Raw genomic sequence first — 17989 nt, 5'->3', positions numbered from 1 at the left:
TTTATACAGAAAAGAATTTGCTAGACCATCCTACATAGTGACACATTCTTGATTTTATGTAATAAACGTTGTCATTAGAATACTCCACATATTGTTTTAAGTTGCTTTATAAGAGATTGAGTGATTTTTGACAATTTCTAGAGTGGAAAGCTTGAGAAGCCTATTGTTTTAGTTCTCTATTGTTATGAAGACAAACACTATGTACATACACTATGTGGCATAGCAAAGTATCTCAAAAAACCTACAATGGTGATCTCTGTTTCTCTTCCATTTTAATTTGGCTTATTTTTTTCTAGAGATAATGTCTTACAAAACCCTTCCTAGTACCTTTCTACTACTTCCTACTATTACTTTTCCAGCCAAAATGATCCCCAGTTCCATGTGAAGGTAACCGGGGTGCCCTGCTCCCTTGTTCACTTTCCTTTTCTGTTATCCTCTTTCTGCATTTTGCAGTTTAATATAGTTTTCCCTTTCTGTGGTTTATACTTCTGGGAGAAATGAAGAATTGGAGACACATCATTACACCTTCTCACATAGAGCATTTTGGAGATTGAAGTGAAATTTAAGGTTGGTGGATTAACAGAAGGTGACATAAAACAGGTTATACCAGTGATTAAATGCTGTAGCATGGAACAAGCACATTTGTTAATCCACATGGAATGCTACAACATTGCCAAAAGCTACATTCACAAGAGATTATATGTATCGAAAATAATGGTGTTGAGGCAATCTATACTTTCACTGAGAGCAGTTTGCCATATCTGTGAACAAATAGGTAGGCTAATGTTTTGAGAGACGAATGTGTCATCCCTATATTGTGTAAAGGGATTCTACTCACAAAATCACGTGGGGGGAAATATAAAGATAAATCTTTTATTTTCTTGCACTCAACACTATGGAAAATATCTTCACTCTTCATAAATATTTAGGAGAGGATTCTGCCATTTCTCAGTTTAGAAATAAAAGTTTGAATTGTACTCTGTTCATTGCAGTTTCTGAGGAGACACTGCACCATCCTAACTGGTTTGGTCAGTTTAGAGCTATCTGTCCTACATGCATAAACTCGGATTTGTGGAGAAAATTGCTTATCTTCAAACAAGCCTTCCATTAATCTTCAAATAATAGGCATTTTCCCCCTTAGACACTGTCCTAAAGATATAATCACAAACATATTGCCATCTGTACTCCAAAGTGGTAAATGGCAGTTTGTCTATGGTGCTGACATCTGAGTGCCATCTCTCCTATTTGATCACACACCTGCTCCATCAAAACTTGTAAGCAGAAATACAGCAATAAAAGTGACCAAGTCCACATTGGAAAATTTCCCAACTAAGAAAATATCTAGAACAGAGAGATTTTATTGTGAATTATAATGACCATTTAAGAGGCTAGAGAGATGGATCCATGCTTAAGAACATAAGCTGCTCTTCAGTAAGATCTGTGTTGATTTTCCAGTACCCACATGGCAGCTCATGACTGTCTGTACATCTCGTTCCAGGGGATTCAACACCCTCATGCAGATATCAGTACAGGCAAAACACCAATGCACATAAAATTAAAAAAAATAAGATAGTGGTAATATTTATATGGTATTAACTGAATATGTTTAAATGATTTAAAAAATATGCCTTTTGAGGGAAAGGAGTTTTCTTTAAGACCAAGTATCAAATACTATGAGATATTCTACTTGTAGGTTTGTATCCAAAATATTCAAAGCAAGTCATCAGAGAGATATTTGCATGCTAGTGCTCAAGGAGTCTCATTCACTAAACTCATACCAGTGGGAAACAGTAAACGTTAGGACAAAGAGATGAACAGGCAAACAAAGCTGCTGCCTATGGATGCAATGTTATTTAGCCTTGGCAAAGAGATTCAGGTATCATCCAATAACATGGATGAAACATAAGACTTTTTCTCTGAAGTTGAACATTTTATGAGTGAATAAGTATAATATAGAAAAATTAGTGTATTCTCATGATGATCTCATATGCGTATGCAACAGTGTGCTTTGATGAGATAAATCTACATACTACACTAACTTACTTCACCTTCCTTTACCTTACTCAAAGCCGTTTCCTCTCACCTAATATCTCCCTTGAATGTTCATGACATGTTTGCCCCAGAGATTCCATGTATGGAAGTAATATCTGACTCGTTTTGAGTCTGGGCTGCTTTGCTTATTTCTATAGACTAACCTCAATTTTCACCACGTCACTAATGCTTTTACTTCTCAAAAAGGGAAAACGCATCTTATTATTCATATGGAGGGGGCACAAAACCTCAGGCGCCTCAACAAACTTGAAAAGTAATTGCACAGCTGCACACCCACTTCCTTATGTCGCAACTGACCACAAACTTGCAGTGATCAGAGGAGTACGACAATGTAGTAGAGATATGCCATTCTGGGGAAATGAAATATGTGGAAATAAACCCTTATTTATATGGTATTATGCATAGCAGTGGTACCAACTCCACCCAGTGAGGAAGCAATCATTTTTCAGAAAATGCTGCTAGGGAAACTTGACATCAACATATAAAACAAGGGAGCTTCAAACTGTCTCACAGTTTATAAACAAAAAATATCTTCAAATGGACCAGAGACCTAAGTATAAGAACAAAACTTTTAACACCCATGAAAGAAAACATCAGATAAAAACTTGGGTAAAACTGGATTTGACTGTGATTTTCTTGGTAGGACATGGAGAACAGGTAGCAAAAGCAAAAACTTGATTTTTTAGATTATTTATTTTACATGTATGAATGTTTTGTCTGCAAGCAGACCTGCTAACTATGTGCAAGCCTGGCTCCCATGAAATTCAGAAGATGGTGTCATATACCACAGAACTGGAGGAGCACGTAGTTGTGAGGTACCCTGTAGGTGCCAGGAATATAACTGAGTATCTCTGCAGGAGCAGCAAATGCTGTCAGATACCAACTTATGTCTTCAGCCTTCCACACAGATAAATTTAACTTCATCAATACCTAAAAGTTATTGCAACAAAGGACAACTATATTCCTGGGAGTTGTTGTCAGCGAGGTTCAGAACAATATAGATGAGTGTGATTGCTCTTGGCTGCCCACCATTAAGATTTTATTACTCAAAGTATTACACAATTAGGCCACAGAGCAGAAAGAAATCAAGGTGGAGCTGAGCTAGAAGCTTTCTTCTGGCCAGCTGGCTACCCTTCATATTTCCAGAAGGTGCTGTGCAGGTTACTGGGGGAGAAAAGCCATTGGAACTTTACCTAGTTATGAATCTTACCATCTTCAATAATGAATTGATTTGCAAGATGTGTTTTCCTGTTAAATAGTGGCATGACTATTATGCCGTGACCTATTTTGTTCATTAATTGTGGAGCCTGCTCCACAGGAAGAACACAGGCTGGTTTTATACATCTGGTCAAGAAGACCCTGTGGTTGGCCAGGAACTTACTATTAGTGTTTTGGTAAATGATTTTATTATTAACTTACTTATAAATTCTAATGATGTTGTGCCCAACTTTCTCAGGACACTTTCTTGCTATATCAGGTGATTAGTGCAGATAACTGGCTTCAAGTTGGGCCAAGAATACATGATGGTAGAATTCATAGCCTTAAATGCGACAACTGTGTCACTTCTCTGAGTCTCAGAGAACATGGTAGAAAGGAGGCTGGAGAAATGTAAGAAACAGAGAATGTCATCTTTTGAACATGACATGGCCATTGAACTCATGAATACCCTGCAGCTATAGCTATCTGCACAAGACCTGCACACAACTAGGCCTGTCAACAAGTCTTCACATGCCAAGAACTAGGCTCAGCTTTGAGAAGGGTTTCTGAGAAAACTGTCTGGGGCAGTGAAACAAATTGTGGGTCAATCGAAGTCAAAAGTCAAATTGTGGGTTATAAACTGATGGCTTATGTTCTGCTGGAGATAGTTTACCAGATTGTTCTCTTTCTGTGTGTGTTCTGCTCAAGACAGCTTTTCTTCCTTCCTTCCTTCCTTCCTTCCTTCCTTCCTTCCTTCCTTCCTTCCTTTCTTTCTTTCTTTCTTTCTTCTTCTTTTTTATTGAATATTTTACTTATTTATTTTATTGGATATTTTCTTTATTTACATTTCAAATGTTATCCCCTTTCCTGGTTCCCCCTTGTCCCCCTGAACCTTCCCCCCACCATCCCATCCCCTTTAGCCCTGCTAAAGGCTAGGCCCACAACCAAAAATATTTTGGTATTTTATTTATTTGCATTTCAAATGTTATCCCCTTTCTCAGTTTAAGCTGCTCTCTCTCTCTCTCTCTCTCTCTCTCTCTCTCTCTCTCTCTCTCTTCTCTCTGTCTCTCTCTCTCTGTGTTTCCCTGTGGTTTTTGTTGTTGTTTTGTTTTTTACTTTAAGTTCCTTCTTTGGGGAATGGTATCAATGCCAAGGTTAATGATTTCATCATAATTGGAAAGAGCAAGAGTCCAGAACTGAGGGTGTGTTTATGTCTCAGCAAAAATGGTAAATGCTGAGACCTTCAGTGTTTTCTTGCTAGCAAGTTAGCTTTTTCTTGCTATTCTAAAAACTCTCTGGATGGCTCCTCTCTTGAAGATCAAAAGCCCAGTCTTTTATTTACATATCATTTTAAGCATTACTTCAGGTTCCCTTTTGATCGTTCCAAGATCCCAGCCCCTTTATTCTAAGAAACAGACTACAAGCACATTTTTTTTTAACATTGCAAAAGAATTCAGAGATCTGCGTATCTTTGTTAAGCACAGACAAGAAGATAGCTGGCTGAGACCCCGCCCTAAAATTACATTCTTACCTTGTCTTGTCCTGAACTCAGGAACCTGTCTGCATAGCTGGGTAGTATCTTGCCCTGTGATCACTACCCCCTAAATCTCTTTATTGCCTTCCTTAGTGTCTTTCTGACAAGCTGGTTCATAGTACAGCTGCCTCGGTTCTTTTAGGTCTGTGTAGCCCCTCATAAAATTCACATTGCATCCTTATATTTTGCATAGTTGAGAAATTATATATTTTTGAACTTATGTTTTCAGCGTTCTCTCCCACAGACTTAAGGACTGTCCTGAAGGTCTCAGCTTTACCATTTTTGCTGATACATAGATACACTCTCAATTCTTGGACTCCTGCTGTTTTTAATTATCATGGAGTCATTGATAACCTTGGCAGAGGCAGAGAGGACATTCCCTAAAAGGAATATATATATATATAATGTGTGTGTGTGTATGTGTATGTGTGTGTATGTGTGTGTTTACACAAACAAGTCTTATCTCACAGCAACCATTGACATTCTGGAGGCTCTGTTCCAGGAGCAGGAACCATGTCACATTGCCCCTGCCATGGCTGACCAAGACTCAGCCATGGAAGAAGAGGGACCCAGAAGACTCCAGTCATCCCTGAGGCAACACTGGCATTTAATGGTTCTTGAAGGCAGGTCACTTTCTTGGTGGTATAGCTATTGGAAACTTGTCCTTGCTCAAATAAACTTTTACCCATGCTAAGGAAAGAGATCATAAAAGTAGAAGGGGTGTCTATTGGGAAGAAAGATTTTGCAGGATGAAGAAAGAAGAGGAAATATGAGAACAGGGATAAGTTGTAAGAATTAGTTATATAAGTATCTGAAACTATTAAATAATAAAAATATGTTTGGAAATATAGAAAAAAAAAACAATCAAGTGACTGTTGTCACACCAAAAAAGATTATCCAGGGAGTCAAATGACAATTCATAGCATAGATAAATATCCCCAAATCATGTATCTAATGATGGATCAATACAAAGAATATGAAAGATCTTTATTAATATAATTCCAAAAATATCAACATGCCAAGTTGTTTATTTGCAAAGACATAATATATTTTTTAAAGAAAACATTCAAGTTATCAGTTATATTAAAAACTATGAAAAAGAAAGAATTACAATGATGTATAATTATGTAATTGTTATATGATTACTCAAAAATAATGGCTACTTAAGGAATGCTTCAAATGCATAGAGTTTTATGTGGATAGATGTTGGGAATGAAAAGGGGATCTGTTCTGTAATGAGAAGGATCCATGATACCCATACTTTGGGTTTTGATTGAACTTAATCTTATATATCAAGAAGGAGAACAAGAATAAAGCCTTAACAGATGAATAGAGAATGTCAGATCAGATCCATCAGGAACAACTGGAGAAGTGGCTTTCCTTTCTTCTTCCCCTATTTCTGGTTGGGTGCACAACTCATTTCTAAACAAGCTGCCTTGGAGAACTCTTTGAGATAAATGTGGTTGGGTCACAGATCCACAGGGCCAATACTATCTCCAGAGCCAGCTTCTCATTAAGCTGAACCACCATATGACAATTTATCAATATAATGAATATTACAGATGTCACAGTGTGAGGTAACAGATCTAACATATCCAGTATTAGTATCCTTCCCTGGCATCCTCAGTTTTGGCTACCAAGAATAATCTGTTGTTTAATTATATTAAATGGAAATTACTGAAATAAATAATCCTTGAGCTTTAAATTGAGAAGTGTCCTCGTTAGTCTGATGAAACCTGGTGCCAACCTTCTCTGCTCTGGTGAACAAAAGCATCAGCTGCTTCTTCCATATGAACAACTTGTGTCTAAGTCACTTACTGTCATCTCGCTTTAAGATGACCTCTGTGGCATTTCAATGGCTGCCTTGCAGTAAAATTGATTTATTAGCTTAAAATACTTCACTATTAAAATGCTACCTTACTCACTTTATTGTGTTTTCTTTCAGGCATTGGTGTCTTCTCATGTCACAAAATAACAGTACAGGGTAGCTAATTATTTTTTAGAAAAAACAAAAAACAAAAAACAAAAACAAGCTTACTTCGTAATATGGTTATTCATTATTATTATTATTATTATTCTGTTTTTTTTGAGACAGGGTTTCTCTGTGTATCTCTGGCTGTCCTGGAACTCACTATGTAGACCAGGCTGGCCTTGAACTCAGAAATTCACCTGCCTCTGCCTCCCAAGTGCTGGGATTAAAGGCATGCGCCACCACTGCCTGGCCTATACATTATTTTTGTGAGCTACTATTGCTAATTTATTTTTTGCTTAATTTTCAAATTAAACTTCATTATGCATGGAGGGCAGAACAAAATAGCATATATAGAATGTGAAGTTATCTATGGTTGTGGTATCTACTCTACAGGCCTTAGAATCTATTCCATGGGGATATTTGGCAAATATTATAACTAGATATACCATCATTTTGCATATATAAAACTACTCCATATTTATTTTATGTCTAAATTGTTTAAGTTTTTAAAAGATGATGGTTTTGTGGAGGAAAATTAACTTTGCCCAGAAGGCTAAATAGAAAATGCCACATGAGACCATTGTTCATATGGGTATATTTCAAAAAAGATTTCCAAGTAGGGACTAAAAGAGATATTTTTATGACAAAGTTCAAAGTAGCCTTACTTACAAACTGCCAATATGTGGAAAATATGAGAATAAAGAGAATTAGCAAGAATATGGCAAATACAGATTATTCAATATTATTCAGTCTTAGAAAGTGAAGAAATTCAGATACCATTTGACAACATCAGGAAATATAGATATTTTTCTAAATTGAATACTTTTTATTAGTGTGTAACAGTTTTACAGAATGTAGATTACAGTTTCATGAGTGATGTTTTTGTTGAATACATATGATACAGACCTCTTTTTATCCTAAACTAACTTTTCCTTCCTTCCATTTTTTGAATTTCTTTCATCTAATCACTTTTTAATGCTTATGACATCTTCTCCTCTGACCTGTTGATCCCATAAATCTACAGTAACATTTGTTTCTTTCTAAGTCTGACTAGCCTCACTTATCTGTACAGATGAGCTTTGGTCCCATTGTTAACCATGTGCCACTGGGAAGGGGGAGATTCATTGGATCACTGGCATGGAATAGAAATAAAATCTAAAAGAACAAGTGAACTTGAAGAGATTATCTGGTGGTGTGCCATCTTCTCCGTTTTACAAGTGATTCCAGCCTAGCAGCATGAGTGTGTAATAGAGATGCATAGATCTGTAGAGCTGACTAGAAAATGGAGAAATAGGCCATCACACATGCAGTATTCTGTTTCTTGACAATGGCACCAACACTTGTCAATAGGGGAGGGAATGATTGCTTTGAAAACATTGCAGGAGAAACCCTTATGTCTACAAACAAAGTAGTGAAATTGAAAACAGCAAAAACAAAAGTTATCTCTCAATGAATTAAAGACTCTAAAGAACAAAACTCTAACCCTGGTAGGAGGAAATATGAAAGGAAAACAATGTTATTTTCCATTTGAAAATGACACAACTGTAGTCTTCTTTATGGTTGAGTAATTCTATTGTACATGTATTGCACAGTTTTTTGCCCATTTATTTTTGATAAATATTTTTTCCAAACTTGGTTCTTCTGCATAGCATCCAAATAAATATCAGTATCTCTATCACAGGTAGATTTTGATTTATTGGAATATATATTAAGAAATTTCAGAACTGGATCTTTTTATTTATATATTTTAGATGCTATACATATATTCCTATAGTTAAGAAGTTTGCACACATGTCAGAACTCCAACATAAGAAACAGCCCTTAATGTCAAGAAACACTTGAGTCAGGTCTCGAGACAGGTGGAACACAGAACTCATTATAGTGGTTGAGAATCCGAATCTCACATAGCTTAAGAAGGCTGAAGAGAAGAGTGGTCTGAAGGGGACATCCAATTAAGATAAAGGAAGTCTATGCACATTTTTATTTTAACATTGAAAAGAAACCTACATATCCATTGTAACAGCTTTTCCCAGCCTGGTGACCCAATAAGCTATACACACACCCAGGCACTGAAAGGCCAAAACACAGGTCATAACTGGCGAGGCAGGGAAGAGTGGTAATTTTCCCACAGTGAGACCCCAGCAATGACACCTTGGGGACATAGGCCTTGGGGACATTTGCAGTGGAAACTTCCATCTAGATTGCAAAACCAGGAAAAGCAACATGATTCTTGGGGACTGGAGAATGTCTCATGTGCTCAGATGTGGCTTCCTGGATGTAAGGTCAAAGACTGTCTCAGAGCTTGGTATCATAGTAACTCTAATTTGAGTTTTATGGTAGATTTCTATGCTGATTTCCTTAGTGGCTGAACTAATTTAGATCCTTATGAATGGAATCAAGGGTTTCATTTCCTTGCATCCTGTGAATTATTTCTTGAATATTAATGAAAATATCAAATACAAAGAACATAAACAAAACTATATTGAAAAGTTCCATGTGACCATCATTGAAAATCTAAAATCATCTATATTCTTTTAAAAATTAAATAAAAAAATCCTGTATAATTCTTTTACACATAGTGGCAAAATGTACATATCAAATAACATTGTAATAAGAGTTATTTAGTGTAGCTTGAAATGGAATTAGAAAAAAATTATGTTTTCAATAAATCAATATGCCAAATGTGTACAGGAAAGAGTCATGCCTAATTCTTACTACACTGATGGTCAAGAGGATTAAAAAAAATTCTGAGACTAGTAAAGTACCTGCTTCACATGTTGGATTGTTCTGGAATATAAAAATGATTCTTGCTACTTTGATACTCAGATGTTCGGAATTTGCATATCTGTCATGATAGAGTTTAAACTAAAAAATGTTAACCTTCTATTCCCCTTCCTGAATCATGTGTCCTGCCTATATTCTGTCCTCTCTCACCATGTAACATTACCTTACTCTGGTCTCCTCTCTAAATTTTGAGACTTCACATACACATCCAATTGCATATGTACATGAATATATTATAAGCTAGAGTCCCTCTGAGTTTGTGTCACTTTGCTTTGTGTTATACTTTCCAGGCCCATCTATGTTCTGGTACATTTTGTCTTTTGTTTTCAGCTGAATAATATTCTATTGTTTGTATGTACACAGTCTCATTATCTATTTAGTGGTAGATGTCTCGGCTGGTTCATTTCCTTGCTATCACGAAGCATAGATGTGTAAAAGTTCTGTTTGTTTGTCTAAACTTTTATCCTTATTGTCCATTCTTCTCAATGGTTTTCAACTCAGTTTTTGTAAACTCTACTCTTCTAGAATACATATATCTCTGATGTACTCTTTGCTCAATTAGTATTTCATACTACCCATAATCTGACACAATCCAGACACATGATATTTCTATCTCCCCGAAACGTTCTGTATTCCTTCTGTGGCAATAACTATTCATCAGTGGCTGATGATCCTTTGAATCGCTACTTATCTTAGGTTAATTTTTTCACAGGAAGACATAGAAAGTTTTGTTATATTTGGCTTAACGTTTGTACTAAATTTACATTTTGTAAAACAGTGGATGCTCTATTTTTATTAGTTTAGAGTTTGGGAGGCAAACGAGCATGATGATGACATGATTCACCTCTGATTAGGACCGCATGTTTGATGGTTCAGCATGGAAAAATTCTTATGCAGAGATTCCATCACCAGATAAGAAGCTCAACAACAGCTGTGGACCAGTGATGTAATTTTATCTTAGAGTTCACTACCAAAGATCCTACTCTACCACTAGATCCCTCCTGAACAACTGCCACCTTTCCTGTTGTCTGTCTGCCTGTCTGTCTGTATGTATGTTTTTATCTCTCTGTCTCCCTGTCTCTCCCTCTCTCTCTTTCTCTCTCTGTGTGTCTTAAATTCCTAAGTGGTCCCAGAAATCAAGAGTTTTTGTTTTTCTCTTGAACAAAATAATGGCAAAATAAAATACTGGCTATGTTAATTAGTTTGACTGAATACTTCTACAATGAATACACAGAGGGGGAAAATAGCACACTATGTAGCATAGAGTTATTTGTTGACTAAACTATGTATTTCAAAATGGTTTAATAGATGGGTAGGATAAAGCTTCTTTATGGCTTGATATTTAGGAAATATCTTTGAGGACTTTAATTGATATATTTTACTTTAAAACATCTAATAATATCTAGCAGTCACCATTTAAATGGCACAAACATTATTGTGTAAAGAATTGGAATTAGCCAGCATAAACTATGTCTCTCTATCCTGACCTTGACCTAGCTGCCCTCACTATATTCTGAATAAGTTCTCAAACAGTCTGAAAGGAAGATACTGGAGTGAGATCCCAATGCAATTAATTTATGATCATAGTACCACATTGTTAGCTACAGAGCATGAGAGTATATTTGTTCAATGGTGCCTGGGTTGTCTCTCTGGTTTTGTCACAGACAAGGCAACATTTAATCTTCAAAGTCTGGGAAAGTAATTTTTGAAAATTTATATTCATTAAAGTTGAAATCAGAAGCTCTACCACAACCCAGTACTTACACATCCATTCTTAAATGTTCTCCATGTTAGGAAACCATTCATAACTAGAAGGCCCTAAGTTTGAATATTCTAGCTGCACATTCATCACTGGGAATGGGATGTCAATGGGATAAGATGACAGAGGAGTTGAGTGATCAGAAAGCAGAACAGATAAGCAAAGCCTACAGGTGACAGGCAAATGTTTCTATTCCCAGGTAGGGCAGAAGGAAGGGGAGCTGTGGAATACTGCAAAGTACTGTTTAGCATATTCTGACACTAAGTCCAATCAAGTTCTGACCTGTATAATTGAAGATACAGGGCAAATCCAGAATATTTGAGTGTTGCTACCAAAAGAGAAACAAGACCAGTTGGGGACACAGGAGACGGTGGTTGGAATCACCATCTAGTCCCTGCTAGTCCCATGACAAAATGAAAACTTCTCTGACTAAATTTTAAAAATGGGAAACAGGTTGCTTTGTGGATACTTGGTCAGACAAATTTTATTGACGTTTTTATAGAACAGGTCAAAAATTCCAAACAACACTATAATTACACCTTACCTGCTAGAACTGGCTTCCATTTTTATTTTTCTGATAATTTTAAATTGCAGGTAATTTCTTATGTGTCCTTAAAGCATACTCATTTATTTCTTTGCATGCAGAGTGACCTTGAGAAAATATCATTACAGAATGTAAGAGTTCTTATAGAATTGACACTAGGAACCAGAGAGATGGATCAGCAGTTAAAAGCTCTTCTCTGGCTGAGTATCAGAATTTGATTTCTAGTATTGACACAATGTGCTACACTGGGAGCCTTGCCTGTGTTCAGACTACTATCCCCCATTCCTAGGAGTCTTCACTAGAATCACCATCATGGACTCCAAGAAGTTTCCATTGTACTAGGTTTCCAGACTCCCTTCCCGAACTCCCCAGTTCTATGTGTTTCTAACTGAACTCCCTCCCTCCATTCCAGCTTCACCCTGGATCCCTATCACTCCATTTCCAACTTGCCTTCAGTCCACCCACAGTATCTATTCTATGTTCCCTTCCCAGGGAGATCCATGCATCCTCCTTAGATCCTCTTTGCCTAACTTCTCTGATTGTGACTTGGTTAAGTTATTACTTAACATCTAATAACCATTAATAAGTGAATAATATCATATTTGATAGTCTGGGTCTGGGTTACCTCACTCAGGATGATTTATTTTCTAGTTTCATCCATTTGCCAGGAAATTTCATGATGTCATTTTTTTTTTTTGAACGGATGAGTAAAACTCCATTGTGTAAATGTAATAAATTTTCCTAATTTATTATTCGGTTAAGGGACATCTAGATTACTTTCCATTCCTATTATGCATAAAGCCACAATGAACATAGTTGAGTAAGTGTCCTTGTGGTAGGATGGAGTGTCCTTCCAGTATATGCACCAAGAAAGGCATATACTGGAAGGCCTCAATGTCTTGAGGTAGATATGCTCATATTTTTCTGAGGAAATGCCATATTGATTTCCATAGTGCCGTATAAGTTTGCACTCCCACCAGCAATGGAACAGTTACTCTATATCCTTTGATTTTATCTCTGAATTTTCAGAGACTGTGAGGGTTGTGTGTTTCCTCTTTTGTCTCCCTGTTTAACTGGTATGTTCACAGGGAACATCTGCTGGTGTTTGAGGCTGGGGTGCAGCTATAAAGGAGAAGGAGGTCATGAGATGGATGGTCTATGGGATCAGACAGCACAGAGTAGCTGACAGGCCACCTGATCTTCTGGAGGTGTAGCATGTGGTTGAGCCTGGGATGGCCACACGAGCTGGTAGCTGGGACACAGTAATGCGTGTTGGGTGGGGTCAGGAAGGGATCATCTGTAGGATCCATAGGAGATGTAGGCAGGGGAAAGGAGGATGCAGCAGCGTTCTGTTACAGTGCTAGAGTCCAGCCTGAGGGATTGAGTCTACTGGGGAAACAGAGAGTGTCTAATAACCATTTATAACTCCAGTTCCAAGGGATCTTACACTCAAAGTCTCCTTACAAATCTGCACACAGCACATAGCAGATAGCACACAGCACACAGCACACACACACACACACACACACTCATAGATCTTTTTGTGGTTTTTGTCAACTTAGATTTGAAACAGTCTTAGAACTCTACTTATTTTTTTATTATTTAACTTTTTATTGATTCTCTGTGAATTCCACATTTTGCACCCCGATCTCATTCATGCCCCCATCCCTTAATACCTGCCCTCTGCCCTTGCAACCTTCTCCCTGAAAGAAAAACCATTTCTTGTTGTGGAAGGTGTATTGTGTCACAGTGTGTCCCATAGTATACATTCTCTCCATCCTTGGACGTTGGAAAGGATTCAGGTGCTATAAGGGTTTGAAGGGCAGTAGAGGTATAAGACTCCAATAAAATACTAAAGCAAATACTTCAGCAATACTCCCCTCTCCACACTTCTTTACTTGCAAATGTACATGGGGCTGTGTATTAGTTGTCCTTCTCCATACTTCACCCTTCACCTCGGCATCCCATCCACCTCTTATGTAACCCTCCTTCCTATTCTACTTTTCCTCTTATTCTTTTTATAACACTATATTCTGTTCCCCCTTCCTTTGGAGATCCTCTTCTCCCCCAAGTCCCTTACTAGCTAGCTAACTTTTGTGTTTGTTTGGGTTGAGACACATTTTTTTTTTTTAAATACCATCTGTCTTTTTGGGTCTGTGCTACTTCACACGGGATAAGTGTTTCTATTTCCATCCATTTATCCGGAAATTTCATTTTTCTTTACAGTTGGATAATACTCTATTGTGTAAATGCACCACATTCTTGCTGTCTATTAGTTGATTGACAGCTAGACTGCTTTTAATTTCCAGCTACTATGAGTAGAGAAGCAACAAACATGGATGAGCAAGTATCTATGTAGTAACATGTCCTTTATGTGTGTATCCAAGACTGGTATAGCTGTATCATGAGGCATATCAATATTCAGCCTTTTGAGAAACTGTCAAACTGATTTCCATAGGGGCTATACAAGTTTGAAGTCCTACCCTCAATGAAGATGAGAACTCTCTGTTGAGTTGTATATTCCATTTTAAATTGGGTAATTTGTTTTCTTGATGTTCAGTGTTTTTGTTGTTACTGTGTTTTATGTGTGGTAGATAGTAACTCTCTTTTAGATATATAATTGTTAAAGATACTTTTCATTCTGTAGGTTCCCACTCTGCTTGGTGATAGTATCCTTTGCTGTATAGAATATTTTAGTTTCATGAGGTCCCATATATTAATTATTCCTTTGAAATTAGTTAATTATTAATTAATTAATTTTTACTTACTTTATATTTTTGCTCACTGCCCCCTCCCAGTCACACTCTCCCACAATATACCCTCCCCATATATCCTTCCATTTTAATATAAGCTTCCCCCATATGCCCTCCCTTTTCCTTCTGAGCAGGTGGGGGCCCTCCCTTCATCCAGGCACGTAAAGTCTCTATGAGGGTAAGTTGCATACTCTCCCACTGAGGCCAAGCAAGGCAGCCTAGCTAAAAGAACATATTCCACATAGAGGCAACAACTTTTGGGATAGCCTCAGCTCCAGTTGTTTGGAACCCACATGGAGACTAAGCTGCATATCTGGTACATATGATCAGGGAGGCCTAGGTCCAGTCTGTGTATGTTCTTTTCGTAGTGGTTCAGTTTCTGAGAGCCCTAAGGGTCCAGGTTAGTTGATTATTTTGGTCTTCCTGTGGAGTTTCTCTCCTTTTAAAGGATGAAATCCTCCCTCCTATTCTTCCATAAGAGTCTCCAAACTCCACTTACTGTTTGGCTGTGGGTGTCTGTATCTGTCTGAGTTGGTTTATGAATTATTATTAATCCCTGTGCCAATAGTGTCATCTAGAAAGTCCTTTCTTGTGCCAGAGAATTCAAGCTACTTCTTAATTTATCCAATATCTGGTGAAGGAAATCTGGCCTTACGTTAAGTTCATTGGCTCACAATGTACAGAGAATGAGGGACCTTGGAGCATTCAGCCTCAGATAGAATGTCTTTATCAACCCCCTCCCTCAAGGCTCAAGGATCTATGTGGAAGCAGAAGAAGAAAGATTGTAAGAGCCAGAGATGGAGCATGACTTTAAGGAATCTGTCTTCCAGACACAACACTGGTACATGTATGAACTCACAGAGACTGTGACCATCTATAGAAGACTTGCATAGGTTTAAACAAGACAAAATCCCAGCACTGAGGAGAGGAAATGACACAAAGTCCTACCCAGAAACAAAAAGCTATCTGCAATTGATACTTGCTGGGAAAGGGGAAATCAGTTTTCTTCAGTTGAATGTTACTTGGTTTATTGACCACACTCCAAAACAGTCACCATGCCTATATGGTGTTGGCCAAAGCAAAATGGACTCCACAGTAGATGCCAGATTTTGTTGTTGTTTGGATTTTGCACAGGCATGTGGACGCGCATGTGTGTCTCTGTGTGTATTGTGTGTGCGTACATGCACACATGTATACATTTTACTTTGACATTTTTTGTCTTGTTAACTTTTTAAAAAGTTTGTTTGTTTTGTTTAACTGCCCTCTGGATTTTGTTTTTAATTTTTAATTTTGGTTAGAGAAAAAATGAAAGAATGTTAAATTGGGTAGGTTGGTGGTGGTGATGATTACTCAGGAATTAAAGGACAGGAAAGAATATGATCAAAACATACTGCATGAAAACATTTTAAAATAATTTAAATATATATATATATATAAAAGACCAGACTTTCACACAGTATACTTGCTTTCCCCATGGAGTCTGAGATTTTGGTAGAAGTTTGGCACGTAGTGCTCGTATGTGTAGTTTTGAACAAAAAACTGAGCCTTGAGATCATACTGATGTTTTTCTGTGGGTGTTTAGCATTCTCAAATGCTGACTGTGCAGGATAAAGCAAACTGTTTCTGATGTCCTCAGAGAAGAATCGAGTGTGTTTTACTTGTTCACTATTTATAGCCACATATCTTTTTTTTTTTTTTTTTACTGTATAGTGTTCTTTCACTTTATAGTGTCCCTTGAAAGCCATCATATCAATACTTGAGTCTTGCTAACAGACACTTGTAGTAAATAGTTGAATGTAAGCCTATATGGAGGTCTTGAGGTCAATGATCAACTAGTGATCCTTTGGGACTGAAGGACTTCCTAGAATGGAAAGCAAATAATTAACTCTCCCATATTTCCTTCTGTATTGTGACTGGTTTTTTTCACCAGTATAGAAATACTCAAGGAAAGAAAAGATGCTGGGAAAGTCACTGAATGTGGCATGAATCACTCAGTTCAGTGCGTAAAAACACATTTTGGTTTCATCTACAATTGGATCCCAAGAGTGGCTGAGGATGTCAACAAGCTAGCTACTTGTACTGACTTCTGCCACAATGATTCTGTGTGGGACTGCATAATGGTATCCTGGGTCATGGTTGAGCAGGTACTTAGAACCCCGAGATTCTCCGTGGAATTCTGCGTGAGAACCGGCAGGAGTTCGGTCCCTCCCATCATCTAGGATCCTGAAAACAGTCACATCTCCATTAGAGTCACATAGGCCAGGCTGTAGGCCTCAGGCCCTAGAGATTTGCATACTAATGTAGGCCAGAGGGCAGAGCAAATTAAACATTCCTCCCCCCAGATCCTCCCCCAATCCTCCCCCTTTCTCCCTCCCTATATAACTTGGGACTGCCCTGAGTTTTTTGGGGGTATGCCTAGATCCATCTATTATCCGCCATGAGAATAAACCTTTTTGGAACCAAAGACTTCCTCGTGTTACTGGGGCCTGCCGCCGCCAAGGCCCTCAGGCCGCTGGAACCATAAGAATCCTCCTCCCTGATGTGGGACCCGCCACAGCAGCACGAGCTTGCGCCGCTGTGGCGGCCTTTTTAAATTTTCCCGACAGGCATGTAGAATTAAGAAATCTAAGTGTTCTGATTTTATTAATTTGGATACTGTCTCTGTGCCCTCTGGTTAATCTGGCTAATGGTTTATCTATCTTATTGATTTTCTCAAAGAACCAACTCCTGGTTTTATTGATATTTTGTATTGTTCTTTCTGTTTCTGTATGGTTGATTTCAGCCCTGAGTTTGATTATTTCCTGCCTTCTACTCCTCCTGGGTGTATTTGCTTCCTTTTGTTCTAGAGCTTTTAGTTGTGCAGTCAACTTGTTAGTGTGTGCTCTTTCCAGTTTCTTTTTGTAGGCACTTAGAGCTATGAGTTTTCCTCTTAGCACTGCCTTCATGGAGTCCTGGCACGGGTGGAAGATGAGATCCTTGACCTCATGAAGGCTGGACGCCCCAGGGGGTGGGAGTTTTGAGGGTGGGGAAGTGGGAGTGGGGGAGGTGGGGGTTGCATCCACGGAGAGGAGGGGGGAAGGGTGGGGGGATGGGGGGTTCCCGGGTGGGTGGGGGATGGGGTAGGGGGATAACATGTGAGATGTGAGTAAAATATCCAATAAAAAAAAAAAAGAAATCTAAGTGTTTGTCACTTTGCTCTATCCACCTTTCTTTGATCATCTCTCATTGGCCTGGAGCCTCCAAATTAGGCAGGCTGATTGGCCAACCAGCTCCAGGGGTCCTCCTATCTTTGCCTCTGGAGTACTGAGATTGTATGTAGGTGCCTACACTTAACTTTCTTTTTTCTTCTCTTCTCTTCTCTTCTCTTCTCTTCTCTTCTCTTCTCTTCTCTTCT

General features: G+C 38.1%; 1 protein-coding gene across 3 annotated transcripts in view; it reads left to right on the top strand.

Annotated features, from left to right (window-relative positions):
• LOC114623143 (aldo-keto reductase family 1 member C13-like) overlaps positions 1–17989 on the top strand; it is a 52440-nt gene that overhangs the window by 476 nt on the left and 33975 nt on the right. The gene's annotated exons all lie outside the window — the stretch shown is intronic.

The sequence above is a fragment of the Grammomys surdaster genome, unplaced genomic scaffold, assembly GCF_004785775.1.
Source record: "Grammomys surdaster isolate TR1022 unplaced genomic scaffold, NIH_TR_1.0 194, whole genome shotgun sequence".
In the NCBI taxonomy this organism is placed as follows: domain Eukaryota; kingdom Metazoa; phylum Chordata; class Mammalia; order Rodentia; family Muridae; genus Grammomys; species Grammomys surdaster.
Note: the sequence above shows the minus strand (reverse complement) of the source record. Positions and strands in the feature narration are given on the sequence as shown.